This window comes from Ahaetulla prasina, chromosome 1 (assembly GCF_028640845.1).
Source record: "Ahaetulla prasina isolate Xishuangbanna chromosome 1, ASM2864084v1, whole genome shotgun sequence".
NCBI classification, from domain to species: Eukaryota; Metazoa; Chordata; class Lepidosauria; order Squamata; family Colubridae; genus Ahaetulla; species Ahaetulla prasina.
The window spans coordinates 163207622-163224965 of NC_080539.1; positions in this window are offsets into that span (position 1 = coordinate 163207622).

Consider the following 17344-nt stretch of genomic DNA (forward strand, 5'->3'; position numbering starts at 1 on the left):
CTAAACATTGAAAAATATTTTTTTAACTTATCAATCTACAAATGTATGTCTTTATAATTTATGAAATGTATTTGCTGCCCATCTCGTATCCAATGATGATTCTCTTTGGAGACATTAAAAAGGATCAAGATGAGTAAGATTTAAACTCTAAGTTTGTTTTAAAACCTCCATCCAGATATAATTGCCATTTTACAACTTATTTGAAAATATAGCAAACTATTCCTCCTTGGTTCGGAAACTCTTTTGCTCATTCTGCTCATTGGAGTGGTGGACATCTGCCTTAGTCCTTCTTCAACAGAATCAGTGATATTACCTCCTTACAGTAGAGCATGCAGTCCACAAGACTCATGCAGTCCCAGACCAGGGGTGAAATTCAGCAGGTTCTGGCAAACTGGTAGCAGAAATTTTGAGTAGTTCATAGAACCGGCAAATACCACCTCTGGCTGGCCCCAGAGTGTGGTGGGAATGGAGATTTTGCAATATCCTTTTCCCAGGAGTGGGGAGGGAATGGGGATTTTGCCCACCAAGCCATGAACCGGTAGGGAAAAAATTTGAATTTCACCCCTGCCCCAGACCAATATTTGCAGGACACGCCACCAAGTAAGTCCTGAGATTCAAATGTAGTCTAGACCAGGCCTGCACATTTATCAAAGGGGAAAGGACTACTTTAATAAATTAAAAATAATCATGAGTCATGGAAAGGAAAGGAAAGGAAAGGAAAGGAAAGGAAAGGAAAGGAAAGGAAAGGAAAGGAAAGGAAAGGAAAGGAAAGGAAAGGAAAGGAAAGGAAAGGAAAGGAAAGGAAGCCTCAATCAGCTTAAAGCCTCTTGTTGGAAACTAAATGACATTGGAACGTGCTTAAGATTAGTCTGCATCTTGATAGTTACTTTATAGCAAGTACATACATGAGGGTTTAGGTACCACATCCAGGAGATGTCCATCAGGGTTTCCGTTAATATGTCCATATTAACTGAAAGTATTGCAGCAGGTTCTTTAGGGGCACAAAAAAAGGAGATAGTGTGGCCTAGTGATTAAGACACCAGGCTAGAAAGCGGGAGACTGTGAGTTCTAGTCCTGCCTTAAACATGAAAGTCACCTTGGTGACTTTGAGCCAGTCACTCTCTCTCTCTCTCAGCCCAACTTACTTCACAGAGCTGTTGTGGGGAAAATAGGAGAAAGAAGGTGTGTTGGATATGTTTGCCGCCCTGAGCTATTTGTAAAAATAAAGGTGGGATAAAAAATAAGTAAAATAACTAAAAGTAAAAATAAAAATAAATATCCGGGACCTTCTTTATGCTGCCTTTAAATTTGGTAGTGAAATGGAAATACCTTTGTTACCCTCAAACTGAACTTTGTTACCAGACTGAACTTTGTGATCAGTGAAATACCTTTGTTACTTGTAGTCTAGAGACCAAAGAAACGCCCTTCTTTTCAATCTGGTAACGACACTTACATTGTCATCAGTCTGAGGAATTTTTAGTATCCCACTATGGATACCGTTGGAATAATGATGACAAGAAATTGTACCTGACAAATACCAATTACCCTTAGAGGTTTTTTTTCAGAAATAAAGAGGTCACTCAGAGTACACAGCTAATTAACAGCAGTGGAAGTATGTTACTTAGTAACTAGATGAAGCCAAAGAAGTTTCTTTTTCTGTTTTCTTGTTTGTAGGGGGGCGGGGGGGGGGGGGGGAGAAAGGAACTAACAGGATTTACAGTAACATTTTTATCCTGTAAGAAGCTTGGCCTAATTTGCTCTGCAGCTCCGTTTGTTTAGCAACTACAATTTTACAACAGTCTTACTACTGAAGTTGATTTCAGCCCTACTAACTGAAGCACCACAATCTTAACAAGAATCAGTCCTGCTTTATTCAGCAACTCTTATTTGCAAACATTTGCTAGGGATATGGAGAACCATTTTTCCCTAACATTTCCCACTTCTTCCCACTAGTAAATGTTTCCACTCAGACAAGTTCTTTTACTGGTATTAATATATTTATAAAGCTGATTGGAGAAACTAATCAAAGCTGGGACTAGGATATCTCATGTTGACTTTCTGATTAGCTCTAGCTCATTCTTTTGTTTAATTAAGCAAATGAAAATAGCTATTGCAATGGTGAACTAATGTCTGGAAGCTGTCAACAGGTAGAAGGGGCCGTGATAGCTCAGGCTGTTAGAAGCCTGTAATTACTGTAACAGTAGCCTGCAATTACTGCAGGTTCAAGCCCGGCCCGAGGTTGACTCAGCCTTCCATCCTTTATAAGGTAGGTAAAATGAGGACCCAGATTGTTGGGGGGGCAATAAGTTGACTTTGTAAATATACAAATAGACTATTGCCTTATACATTGTAAGCCGCCCTGAGTCTTCGGAGAAGGGTGGGATATAAATGTAAATAAAAAGAAAGAAAGAATCGCTGGCACTGGCTCCAGCATCATGCCAATGCATTTAGAAAAATGAATATCAATGTGTGTAGGTATACACTATATACCGGTGGTGAAATCCAAATTTTTTACTACCAGTTTACTACCATGGTGTGGCTTGGTGGGCATGGCTTGGTGAGCGTGGCAGGGGAAGGATATTGTAAAATCTCCATTCCTTCCCCACTCTGGGGCCAGCCAGAGGTAGTATTTGCTGGTTCTCCGAACTACTCAAAATTTCCGCTACCGGTTCTCCAGAACCTGTCAGAACCTGCTGGATTTCACCCCTGCTGTACACATTTTATATACCCTCCAGTTCCACTGAACACAAAGCAATTTACAAAAAGAAGGAGAAATGTGCTTGGTAAAATCAGGAGCACTTATATAAGAGCATAAGAGCACAAACGTACCTACCATTCCCTGTCCTATTGTTCCTCTTCATTATATCCAACTAATATAGTTATTACATACTTATGCTCATATATATACTTATATATTATATAGTTATTTCATGTTAATGCTTGTATATACTGTTATGACAAAATAAATAAATAAATAAATAAATAATACCAAATAAATACCCAACAGGAAGTCAAACCCACCAAAATATTCCCCAAAGACATTATGGAAGAGTCAGATTTCAAGCGATTTCTGAACAATCAGGAGTTTCAGAGTGTTTTGTATCTTGAAAAGCCCCATTTCTATCACTTCATGTGGAGTGATGACCCTCCATAAACACTGCCCACATGGGGCAGGCTTAAATAACAAAGATAGCCGGAAGTCAAAAACCATGGAGGGGCCTGAATATGATGATGAATTGCACCTGAAATCAGGATTAGTAACCAGTACAAGAAACATAGGTTGGGTATTCCATGACCTAAACAGGGGTGAAATCCAGTAGCTTCTGACAGGTTCTGGAGAACCGGTAGCGGAAATTTTGAGCAGTTCAGAGAACCGGCAAATACCATCTCTAGCTGGCCCCAGAGTGGGGTGGGAATGGAGATTTTGCAATATCCTTCCCCCAGGAGTGGGGAGGGAATGGAGATTTTGCAGTATCCTTCCCCTGCCATGCCCACCAAGCCACACCCACCAAGCCATGCCCACAGAACCAGTAGTAAAAAAATTGAAGCCCAACACTGAACCTAAATCTATTACTACCAGTCAGGAATAAGGTAGAAATGCATTATCCTTTCTTATAGTTCACAATCACATAGCTTTGAGAATAGAAATGCATTCTGGATAGTGGCAACTCTATTGGCAAACAGGATTCAAGAAAAGGATAATGGGTTCAAGAAAGATTTCAAGGCTCAATCTGCTCAGAAAACCATGGCAACAAGTAATCAAAAGATACTTGTCATCCGAGGATTGGCACCAAGTTTGAGAGATGGCTGATGAGGGATAACCATCACTATCTCTCACCCAACTTAGAGGTGAGGACTTGCCAAATTATGAAACATGACATCAGAGTAGGCAGGAATGGATAGTGTCCTTCAGCCCAGTGCTGAGGGATACATCACCAGGAGAAGTAGATTGAGTAAGCACAATTATCAACTTCGTTTCCCCTTAATGTCTTTAGCTCTTAAGTGGTTCTGACCTCCTGGTCAGTTGCTTCTTTTTAAGATATCAAGAACAGGAGTGTCAAACTCACATCAGCATCAAGTGATATATCAGGACTTTTTTTCCCCTGTGCTAAAATGTGTGGGTGTGGGTGTGGCCAGCACATGACACATCGGGCCCATAGGCCAGGAGTTTGACAGCCCTGCCCTAGAAGATCTTTAAATAGATAGATAGATAGATAGATAGATAGATAGATAGATAGATAGATAGATAGATAGATAGATAGATAGATAGATAGTGTTGTGTCTTGCCCGCTCTCACCGCAGCCGGGGTCTTCTTATCTGCTTCCGAACGCTGAGGAATGTCCTAGTATGCCTCCCGGCCCCAGCCCTGGCTCCATGCCCAGACAGGCTGAGGAGGAGGGGGCACCTCCCGGCCCAAGCCCTGGCTCCATGCCCAGACAGGCTGCGGAGGAGGGAGCACCTCCCGGCCCCAGCCCTGGCTCCATGCCCAGGCAAACGGAGCAACTAGACCCCTCCCCCTCCCCTACAACATGTGAGCCTGAGGGAGGTCAATTACCAACAGCTGCTGACTGGAGTGACCCTCGCTTCAGAAGAATTGATAGGCGGCGGCGTCAGAAGGAAGGGAGGGGCAGGCCGGGATAAGTGCTGAGTCATGGAACCATACCCCATGGCCTATATAAAGGATCTGCTTTCTGGCAGTCTCTGAGTCAGGCAAAGTCGAACATATCTTGCTGAAGTCACTTTCTGGTCTCCTGCCTGCCTTGAGGACTTTGCTAGGACTTTGGCAGAGCTGCAGAGGCACGCCTGATTCGGATTTCCCTGACCCGGCCATCAGCGGAGGAGTGGGACACGACAGATAGATAGATAGATAGACAGACAGACAGACAGACAGACAGATAGATAGATATTATATATATAGTCCATATATTGGCGTATCGTATTCGAGTCTTTTCCCATGTAAGGTTGAGAGTATCTTGGCGACATTTCGACAAGGTCTCACTCGTCATCCTCAGGCTGGTGCTTGCAGCTTCATACTTGTGCATGCAAAGCATGGTTGGGGAGGTGTGGAATGCTGGCTTCGTTGCTGTAAGTGGGTTGGTTGGCTGTGTTGTTTCATCTTGATTGGTTGATGGAGTTGATGTTTTCAGATTAGTCGGCTGTTTCATAGCATCCTGTGTGGGTGTGGTCCTAGTTGTGTGCCCGTTAGTCTTCTGTGTTGTAACAACCTGGGTAATGGGCTGTGTAGTAACATCCTGAGCTCTGGTGTTGTGACATCCTGAGTCTTGTGCTGAAACATCCTGGGTGGTTGGTTGTTGGTTACACGGGAAAAGACCCGAATATGCCAAGACCTATATACCTATACCCGTAAAAATCTATGAAAACACACACACACACAAACACACATATATGAGTTTAAGCTATGATACACCCTTCTGTATTTGCTCCACCATGCCAAGCACTGACATCAAGTGTAGCCCTTAAATAAAGCATCCATCTGAGTCCTCACCTCTAACCCTTTTCTTCCTTTTCATCTGGAAACTAATTACATGGAATGCTTCATTTCTATCAGGCCAATGTCTCAGGCTTCAGCAGATGTGTTTGCAGCAACTATCTGATTTAAAGCTGAGAGCATTTTATAATGGATCTAACAAATGCCAGCCTGGAAAATACTGAAAAGGCACTTTTTTTCCAGCAGACTCTCACCCGAAAAATAAAGCCGCTCCTTGATGGCTTCAGAAATGTACTTCAGCATATGGAAACAAGAACTACCTATTCACCTACAAGTGTAATGTACTTCTCAAGTATATTTAATTGGTGTTTTTAGTGCCACCCAAAAGAGTATATGCATTATTGGGGGGGGGGGGTTTGCTAATTAGCATGAGTTGGGCTCAAGAGCTCTTGTACAAGCACCCACCTGCCATCAGACTTTCATTATATGAATGACAGACTTTCCACTTATTAATTGGCATTAAAAACTTGTGTGTGTAAAACCTCATGCCATTATGTCAATTGGAAGTGTTAACTCCTGACTCAACTAAAGCAATCTGCTCCAGAAAGAAATTGCAAAGCAGCCATCATAATAGGAACACTGGAACTTATAATTGGATTAAAAAAAAACCCTCTCCATTCACTTGTTATATTTTATTTCTCACATAGTTAAATATATTATTTGCTTCAGCAGCTTTTCTGCCTAATTTGTGGAGATCTGAAAAGTCTGCTGCTTCAGCACTATCAAGGCCTGCTTTTAAACTATTATGGCCAACACAAATTATTTGGACAATGAAACTGAAGCCACCTGTAAATACAAATCTCTGTGTTAAAAAGTAATTTAACTTCTGGTATTATAACACTTAAAAAAAAAGACTTGGCTCACATGTGCTATTGATGGGTTTATGAATTGAAAAGAAAGTAATAGTTTCACAGACTGAATTATTTTAATTTATGTGAACTCTCAGTTAATTTATCAGATTGAAGTGGTACCCAGTTCTCTGAGGTAAGAGTACTGCTTTATTCTTCAAAACAAAAAATGAGTTGCTTATATAAATTTGAATTAGACAATTGAATCTCTTTCTTAGTTTCATTTTGATTTATGTGGAATAGTGCACGTCTTTTTATGAATTGGTATTTCAAAGTAATTATTAAAATAAAAAGACTGGCCTGCAATTATAGTTACATATATCTAAGGGTAGTAGTTGAACTGAATTTCATTTACTTATTTATTGGATTTATATGCTACTAAATCCTTCAGGAGTCTCTGCAGCTTACAACAGAAGAGAGAAAAAAGAATAGAATTTATGTGGTAATAACTCCAAGCCTGACTAAAAAGACAACACTTAAGACTGCACGGTAAGGAAGTGTAAAAGCACTGCCAGAACTGATGAGTGTGGACAGACAGCTGTTCAGAAGAATCTCCTTTCTTCAAAATTATTCTAGTGATTGTTAATATCTAGAGTTGTGAGCATTAACCAGGTGTTGGATTTCTTCAGAATGAGAGCTAAAGCCACTTATTCTGACCTCCACACCTATTCTGCCCTCGGGCAGATATTCTAAGCCTCATTATCTTGAATCAGGAAGGCTGAAGCATAGCTGCATTTGCATTCCCTTAATTTGAGTAGAACTCTATGCACTTAGGGATTATATGACCTGACATGGCTGTCAATGCAATCATATAGCATCTACTAATCTGCTGTCAAAAATTTAAAATATTGCAAAATATTTGTTTCCGCTCTATTACATTAGAATTGCCTAATTTTCTCTCCACTCAGTGAGGATCTCATGCATTTGCTCAGTTGTTTTCATCTTACTGCCAATATATTTAGGGGCACAAGCAGAATAACAGAGTTGGAAGGGATGTTGGAGGTCTTCTAGTCCAACCCTGTGCTCAGGCAGCACACTATAGCACAGGGGTGTCCAAACTTGGTCCCTTTAAGACTTTTGGACTTCAACTCCCAGAGTCCCTCAGCCAGCAAAGCTGGCTGAGGAACTCTGGGAGTTGAAGTCCAAAAGTCTTAAAGGGACCAAGTTTGGACACCCCTGCTATAGCATTTCAGACAAATGGTTGTCCAATCTCTTCTTAAAAATCTCCAGTGTTGGAGCACCCACAACTTCTGGAGGCAAGTCATCTCACTAAATGTTCTAATTGTCAGGAAATTTCACCTCAATTCTAGATTGGTTATCTCCTTGATTAGTTTCCATCCATCCACCAACGTCTAGGACAGTGTGATTTCCCACACTTTCACATAACCACAGCATAAACATGGCTTGTAGAAATCTTTTTTCTAGCATGTCCCCATCATGTTACTTGGTTTCATCTCATCCCCAAACCAACTGTGAGTCAAATATAATCCAATGCTTATAGCACCAGTGTTAAATAAGATCTTCGCATTTACTGTTCAAGGGCAGTCTCAAGGTGGAAAAAATGAGTTAGGCTTGGTCACCCATACAGTCATAGGACTCTACAAAGGAGACAGTAAATTTCATGCTGGTGTTGTTTTCTGCCTTTGAGGTTGGATGGAGACAACAATAACGAAAAGTCCTAAAGCCAAACTTGCAGCTGAATCTTCTTTTATCCCCCTCAATTAGACATTTTTAAATCATATTTAGACCTTATCAAGCTCAATTTTGCAACTACTTGTAGTAATGTGTGCAAATAAACAATGGGATGGATCTTCATTAACTCAGTAGCATCTTTCCAGTTTCCAAGGAAGGACGTAACACCCATTCATGCTTCAGGACTTAGATATACCAACTTTGACATTTTAAACAAGACTGAACTAGTCACGCGCAAAATAGCTGAACCAATTTTCTTAACAGCTGAAAAACACTTGGCTAAGTAGAAAAAAGCTGAACCAATTTTCCTCAAACTTTTTACAGAGCAATCCAGCTCTGGGAGAAGAATGAACCAGCTATTAAATACCTAACCAAAGTTTCTTCTTGAAAATGTTACCCCACATTTATTTATTTATTTATTTATTTATGCATTCATTTGAGCTAGTCTTGTCTTAGAAATATGCAAACAGAGGTAGACAAAAACATTAAATTATAACAAGGTGTAGCTTTAAAAATAAAAATTAATCTAAGCACTATAGAAGAAAGACAGTGACAGGAATGAAATCCAGCAGGTTCTGACAGGTTCTGGAGAACCGGTAGCGGAAATTTTGAGCAGAATAGAATAGAATAGAATAGAATAGAATAGAATAGAATAGAATAGAATTCTTTATTGGCCAAGTATGATTGGACACACAAGGAATTTGTCTTGGTGCATATGCTCTCAGTGTACGTAAAAGAAAAGGTACCTTTATCAAGAATCAAGGGCAGTTCAGAGAACTGGCAAATACCACTTCTGGCTGCCCCCAGAGTAGGGTGGGAATGGATATTTTGCAATACCCTTCCCCCAGGAGTGGGGAGGAAATGGAGATTTTGCAGTATCCTTCCCCTGCCATGTTCACCAAGCCACGCCCACCAAGCCACACTATGCCCACCAAGCCACACCCACAGAACCAGTAGTAAAAAAAATTGGATTTCATCACTGGGCAGTGACAATAGCAACAGCAACAACAATGAGAAATCCATTTAAGGAGCCCAAGGGAACCCCCTCTCAGTCAACTTTTTTACCCCCAAAAGACAGAAAAAGAGTAAAACAGCTGTGGGAGTGTAAAATAGGCTTCTCTGAACATGTATTGCTAAAGCATATTACCAGGCAGATGCCAGTCCAAATCCCCTTTGATCTCAACTCAGAAAAGGCAAAAACTGAGAGTGCAGTCTGTTCTACAGTCTTTCAAGGGCAGAGGAGGCTGTGTGAAATTCCAGAATAGAATAACTGAGTTGGGAAGGACCTTAGAGGTCTTCTAATCCAACCTCCTGCTCAGGGAGAAAACCCTGTATCGTGGTGGCGCAGTGGTTACAATGCAGCAGTACAGGCTACTTCTCATGACCACTGGCTGACTGCATTTTGGCAGTTCAAGTCTCACCAGGCTCAAGGTTGACTCAGCCTTCCATCCTTCCAAGGTTGGTAAAATGAGGCCCAGATTGTTGGGGGCAATAGGCTGACTCTGTAAACCGCTTAGAGAGGGCTGTAAAGCACTGTGAAGTGATATCTAAGTCTATATCCTATTGCTATTTTAGACAAATGATTGTCCAATCTTTTCCTAAAAAGTTCCAGTGTTGAAGTATTCACAACTTCTAGAGGCAAATTGTTCCATGGATTAATTGTTCTACCAAGAAATTTCTCCTTAGTTCTAGGTTGCTTCTCTCCTTGACTAGTTTCCTTCCATTGCTTCTTATACTGCCCTCAAGTGCTTTGGAGAATAGGTTGGCCTCTTCTTCTGTGTGGCAACCCCTAAGATATTGGAACACTGCTATCATATCACCCCTAGTCTTTCTTTTCATTAAATTAGACATACCCAATTCCACAAATTGTTCTTTATATGTTTTAGCCTCCAGTCCCGTAATCATCTTTGCTGCTGTTCTCTGCATTCTTTCTAGAGTCTCAAGATCTTTTTTACATCGCGGCAACCAAAACTGGATGCAGTATTCCAAGTGTGGTCTTACCATGGCATTATAAAGTATTATTATTATTATTATTATTATTATTATTATTATTATTATTATTATTATTATTATTATTATTATTAATTCGATTTTAACACGTATTAACACGTCACGTGATCTTGATTCTATCCCTCTGTTAATGCAGCCTACTGTTGTCTCTTTTGGCAGCTGCAGCAGACTGCCCGCTTATATTGTCCACTAGGACTACAAGATCCCTCTCACAGTTACTACTGTTGAGCCAGGAACCACATATTCTGTACCTGTGCATTTTGGAGTTTTTGCCTAAATGTAGAACCTTACTTTTTTCACCATTGAATTTCACTTTGTTAGATAGCACCCAGTGTTCAAGTCTGTCAATATCCTTCTGTATTTTAAGCCTATATTCTGTATCTTAAGCCTATCCAGGGCTGGTTATAAACTATGATATTTATTTCCCCAAGCAAGTCTATCTAGAAGTAGCTGCTACTATTACTACCCCTGCCATTATTCTTGTTGCTTCTGTTAAAGACAAATCCAGACCAAAAAGATTTCCTTGTAATTGTGCTTTCTGTATGGTGGGAGATGTTATCAAACATCTACATCAAGGCAACACTGGCTGTGAGGGATATAGGAACTATAGTCCAACAATGCTAGAAAATACAAGATGGAGGAAGGTTAAATTTGTGACCAAGTATTTTGCTTTCTTTCGGTTCCCTTTTCAGCACCTACTGTATTTTTCCCAAATAATTGAAACTGATGCGTCAATAATACTAACTAGAACAAACTTTTATTTCATAGTATCATGCTAATTGAGGTATTAATTCCATTTGGATCCTGTAAATCCTTTTCATCACCATCATGAACGTGAAAAAGTCTGGATAATTTAATCAATAATATAAAATAATATAAAATCCATCACAGGATTGTGATGAAACAGCTCAAGTATTCTCTGGTATTTCTGGAATATGTTCTAAAGTCACCTGACAATAAATTCCATGGAATTTATTAGCAATTACTCCTTAACTGAAATACGTAGGTTCGCATCATTGATCTACTTCTGTGCTAATGGTAGCTTGCTACATTAAGACATCATGTTCTATTTTTAAGCATTAAGGGTTAGGGTTAGGCTCTTGGCCAAATTTATTAAAATGTTTCCATAGCTTCTCAGAGAAATACTTTTTCAAGAAATGACCTGTAAAGTAACATTTCTTGATTGTGTCTGTGGTAAAGACAGGAACATTTTGAGAGATTGGGATATTGAGCCTGCTACCTTTAATAGGGTGGAAGGCTGCTCCTCTGCAGTACAGGTAGCCCTTGAGTTACAATCATTCATTTAATAACCGTTCAAAGTTACAACAGCTCTGAAAAAAGTGACCATTTTTCACACTTATGACCGTTGCAGCATCTCCATGGTCACATTATCAAAATTTGGATGCTTGGCATCTGATTCATATTTATGATGGTTACTGTGTCCCAGGGTCCTGTGATCACCTTTTGCCATCTTCTGACCAGCAAGGTCAATGGGGGAAACCCCCTGATTTTACAATTGTTTTACTAACTTAACAATTGCAGTGATTCACTTAACAATTGTGGCAAAAAAACAAACAAACCTGTGGCAAAAAACTGTCGTAAAATGGGCAAAACTCACTTAACTGTCTCATTTAGCAACAGAAATGTTGGGTTCAATTGTGGTCATAAGTTGAGGCCTACCTGTACAGACAATTCTTTCAGATGTTCTTATAGACACATATTGCAGACTTAAGCCCTTTAGAAGATAAAATGGAAATCTGCTTCTTCAAAACCGTTAAGCTGCAATTGCTGAAAATTACTTAAGTAGTTTCTTGCCAAAAAAAGTGGGGGAGGATGAAAACTCCTACAGTGCATATGTGATGAGTTGCTGCCTGCTTTGCATTAACACCCTGATGACCATGGTCTTCAGGTCTCCAAATTACATAAAGTATATGCTAACATGCTACCTTTCATATTCCATCTGGAGTTCAATGGGTCAGAGCAAACTTAGCAACTTTAAGATTTGTGGACTTCAGCTCCCAGAATTCCGCATGGCTGGCTAAGGAATTTTGGGAGTTGAAGTCCGCAAGTTTATAATGCCTTGGTAAGGCCACACTTGGAATATTGCATCCAGTTTTGGTCGCCACGATGTAAAAAAGATGTTGAGACTCTAGAAAGAGTGCAGAGAAGAGCAACAATTAGGGGACTGGAGGCTAAAACATATGAAGAACGGTTGCAGGAACTGGGTATGTCTAGTTTAATAAAAAGAAGGACTAGGGGAGACATGATAGCAGTGTTCCAATATCTCAGGGGTTGCCACAAACAAGAGGGAGTTGGGCTGTTCTCCAAAGCACCTGAGGGTAGAACAAGAAGCAACGGGTGGAAACTGATCAAGGAAAGAAGCAACTTAGACCTAAGGAGAAATTTCCTGACAGTTAGAACAATTAATAAGTGGAACAACTTGCCTGCAGAAGTTGTGAATGCTCCAACACTGGAAATTTTTAAGAAAATGTTGGATAACCATCTGACTGAGATGGTGTAGGGTTTCCTGCCTGGGCAGGGGGTTGGACTAGAAGGCCTCCAAGGTCCCTTCCAACTCTGTTGTTATATTATATTATATTATAAGTCTTAAAGTTGCCAAATTTGAAGACTCCTAGATTAGAGTATGATTCCACATACCTTCACTGACCTGAATGTGAGAGAAGACAAAACTAATTAATTGGTTAATTCAAAGGAAGGCTTTGGGTGCCTTGCTCTTTAAAAATCCAGAATTGAATCCTGGGCTATTCAGTCATGTTTATGGTAGTGCCTTAGATTTACTGCTCTTTGGCAGGCTGTTTAACAGCTCCATAACAGGCACAACACAATCCTTTTCAAGCAAGGAATAGCTATATAAATTGGCTGAGGCAAATGAATGAAAAGTTCAGGTTCGTGTGTCCGTGCTTGTGTATGTATGAATATGAACCGGAAAAATCGGATGTGGGAGAAAATGAAATAGATGAGTCCCTCCATTCTTTAGCAAGACCTGGATAAGTGATGAAATCACAATATGAAATTTAGTTCATATGCTAAAATCTTCCTAAAATTAATGAAGAAAAAAAATCACATTTATGGAAACATGAAAAATATCTAAATACTGATCTTGCCTGACAGCAAATCTGACAGTGCTAAATTCATTATAGAATGAAAATGACTGAAATAGCCAGTGCTTCTGGGAAAAGTTAAAAAAAAAAAGGAGGGGTTGGAATGAATGATTCAGTATAATATCTCTTTGGGATCTAATAAATGGAACTGCCAGCTTCATCTTTACAAGCACTTTAATTTCAAGAGACAAAGGTCTCATTTCTAATATTAGTATTCTATTCATTGGAAATTACGTTTTAACCTAGTGAGCCCCATATGCCAACCGGTGTCAGCAGCAACCAATTTACACCTGGAAAAGAATGTTAGGAGTGAACAATTTGCTCTACACAATCAGACTACCAGTCACTCTGAAATCAGCAAGGGGTCCTGGTGTTGATTAATAATTAATATCCAATATGCAGACAGAACCAATTAGACCCACAAAGCCTGAGCTTTTAATTTCAACTTCTCTTCACTTTTATTTATCTTTGGCTCTCCATCCACATGTTGCCTTGAAAGGGAAACTTGGTTCAGTTCCAAACATATTTTTTTTTTTAAAAAAAATTGTATCGTTCTGTCCTTGAAGTATTTTGGAACAACTATTGCTATCTCTGAAATCTACAAAGATTTGTCTCCTTGTTAAAAGCTGCCTTCCTCTAAGCAAAGCCAATTGCTTTTTCTTCTTTTTTTAAAGAAAAAAAACAACAACGAATTCATTTTCTGCCCTCTCATGAGTTCACCATAATCCAAGAAGTCTGACCTCGAGATAGGAATGAACTTATAAAAGGCTTGCATTAAAACAAGTAATGCCAGATAAACACCTTGCTGGGTTTCTTACCTTAACTGGATTTTACAATGCTGGATGTTTACATTTGATGCATTTGTGAGGACGTGACTGAGCATAGCACAAGCAAAATGAGCTGACTGAGGGCAGCAGATTCATATGCAGGCTGTCTGAATTATTTATAACAAATTGTGTGCTGATACACACCAGCAATATACATTCAAATCTGTTTAGGGCCACAATTTCTTCATGCTGGAAGTTGCTTTGAAAATCTCACACTGCAAATGCTGTAAAAATTATATATATTAAGCAATAAAAGTTTAAAGGACATCATCTGACCTTCTTCATAGACACTAACTGTTTTTTAAGGTTACGCTTTCATTTGGTTTATCAAAAAAATTTATATATAAAGTTTATTGTCATTGTACGTATATATACAATATATCCATACACTGAAATTCACATAACACCCAGAGACCAAGCCCAACACACATGACAATCCCCAGACACCCCCCCACCAGGGGTGGGATTCAAGTAATTTAACAACCGCTTCTCTGCCCTAATGATTTCTTCCAACAACCAGTTTGCCAGACTGCTCAGAAAGCTAACAACTAGTTCTCCTGAAGAGGTGCGAACTGGCTGAATCCCACCTCTGACCCCCACCCACCAAAATTCCCCACCCCTAAACCATCCAAATATCCACACAACAGACCAAGTAATGCTGTCCAACAGCTCACTTATGGTGGCCCTTTAGTTCATTGTTGAGTGCAATTATCGCTCTGGGATAAAAACTATTCAGAAGATGTGTGGTCTGAGTTTTAATCATTCTGCCAGAAGGCAACAATCCAAAAAGATTGTAAGCAGGATGGGAAGAGTCTCTGAGAATGTTGTGCAACTTCCTCAAACAACCAGATGAGAAGATGTCATGGCTGGTAGCTGGAGCCCGATGATATTCTGGGCAGTTTTAATGATTCTCTGTAGAGTTTTTTTGTTTGCAACAGAGTTGCTCCCATACCATCAGTGGCGGGTTGCTCCCAGTTCACTCCGGTTCTGTAGAGCCGGTAGTAAAAATCTTCTGGCATTCAGAGAACCGGTAGTAATGGCTGGCTGGCCACGCCCCCGAAACAGTTCCCCAATCATCAGAGGTTTGGGGTTTTTTTACTTTTAAAAGCCTCTTTTCTTCAGGCAAAAAAAAGACTTTTAAAAGTAAAAAAAAACCCTCTGAGGATCATGTGGCTGAGCAGGGATCATCAGAACCCTTTAAAAGTTTTTTTTTAACAACCTCTTCAGCCAAAGAGGTTATTAAAACAAAGGTTTTAAAGGGCTCCTCTGGCAATCCCAGATGAATTAAGAGCTTCTGGGCTGCTATTAGGCAACTTCAGCTGGGATCCTCAGAGGAGCCTTTTAAAAAATTTTTTTCCTCTGGCCTACCCAAACCCACCCTCCTCACTTACCTCATTACAGCTTCTTGCGGGTTGGCAAAGCCATGCTTTATATCAGTTGCATCAGCTAGCAACTGAATCTGCCTGCCTGGAATCCATCTCTTCGGTCAGCAATTGCTTAAAGTTACTAAGGTTGGAGATACCTGGGAGGTGGGGTGGCACCTTGCTGTGAGTGACATCAAGTTGACCACGCCCACTCAGTCACATGACCAATGCTGCAGAGACAGGGCAATTTCTCCCGGGGGACAACCAGAGCTTCGCCGCCTCCTCTTTTCCTCAGAGGAGCTGCCTCCAAGTCCTTGCAAAGGGACACACACACACACACACACACACACACACACACACTCCACATTGGCCATGCCCACCCAGTCACATGACCACCAAGCCACACCCACCAAATAAGCCACGCCCATAGAACCGGTAGTAAAAATTGGAACCCACCCCTGCATACCATGCAAGAATGCTGTATGTCAGGACACTCTCAATGGTGCTGTGATATTAGGACAGAAGTAGATGCTGAGATAGATTTATCTTCCTGAGCATTCTCAGGAAATATAGCCTCTTCTGTGCCTTCTTCACAAGCATGTTAGCATTCATAGTCCATGAGAGGTCCTACGAGATATAAATGCCCAGAAATTTAAAACTACCAACCTTCTTTGGGGTTTTGGGGGAATAAAATATTCCAGAGCGGGCAAATAAAGTTGCCAATTGCAAATTAGGTCATTGTTCCATTTATACCAGTATTGTTGATTCTAACATACAAGGTATCCTCAACTATTGGAATAGAATAGAATAGAATAGAATAGAATAGAATAGAATAGAATAGAATAGAATAGAATAGAATAGAATAGAATAGAATAGAAGAATAGAATAGAATAGAATAGAATAGAATAGAATAGAATAGAATAGAATAGAATAGAATAGAATAGAATAGAATAGAATTTTTATTGGCCAAGTGTGTTTGGACACACAAGGAATTTGTCTTGGTGCATATGATCTCAGTGTACATAAAAGAAAAGATACTTTCATTAAGGTACAATATTACAACACTTAATGATAGTCATAGGGTACAAATATTTTTAGTATATTAATAAGGTATATTAATATTTTTTTCACTGCAGATTGCTAAAAAAATATTCCCTATTTATCCAATTTTTTCCTCCAAGGTGCACAGGTCCCTAGATATTCTTTCTCCCTCCCCTTTACGTATTTTATTCTAACAGCAATGCCTCAAGTAACACTGAGGTAGTTGTGACCAAATCTCAGGCTATATGGTCTTTTTCTCCACAAAGTAATCGTCATTTGAAAATACAGGTAGTCCTCAATGGAGCCCCAAATTGATGTTGCTAAATGAGAAATTTGTCAAGAGAGTTTTGCCCTATTTTACGACCTTTCTTGCCACATTTGTTAAGTGAATCACTGCAGTTGTTAAATTAGTAACACCTGTCAGGGTTCTGACAGATGCTCTAATTAAAACATGAGTCTTGAGCAAAGCTTGAAAAGAAATCCAGTTATTTATTAGGGCCTTCATGTTGGCAGGTTCCCAAGTGAAGCCAGTTCTGACCCTATGTAATTTATGCTCCCCAGGGTGTGTCATCAATCACATTTGCCAACAGAGCAATTTCACGGGTTGTAGAGGTCACTCCCCTTCGAATGCTGTAGGTATGCCTGTGATACAGCCTTGAGGGAGATAAGCATGGAATGTGCATCTGTTTTTGGCTGCTGTGCAGTTTCACCAGTTTCCCATCCCCCCCGGGCTATGGCAACTCAAGAGCAGGCCAGGGATGCTTTGCAAGTGGACAACACTGTTGTTAAGTGAATCTGGCTTTCCCATTGACTTTGCTTTTCAGAAGGTCACAAAATGGAATAATTCATCCCCGGGACACTGCTGTCATAAAAATGAACCAGTTGTCAAGAATCCAAATGTAAATCACATGACCCTGGGGGATGCTGCATT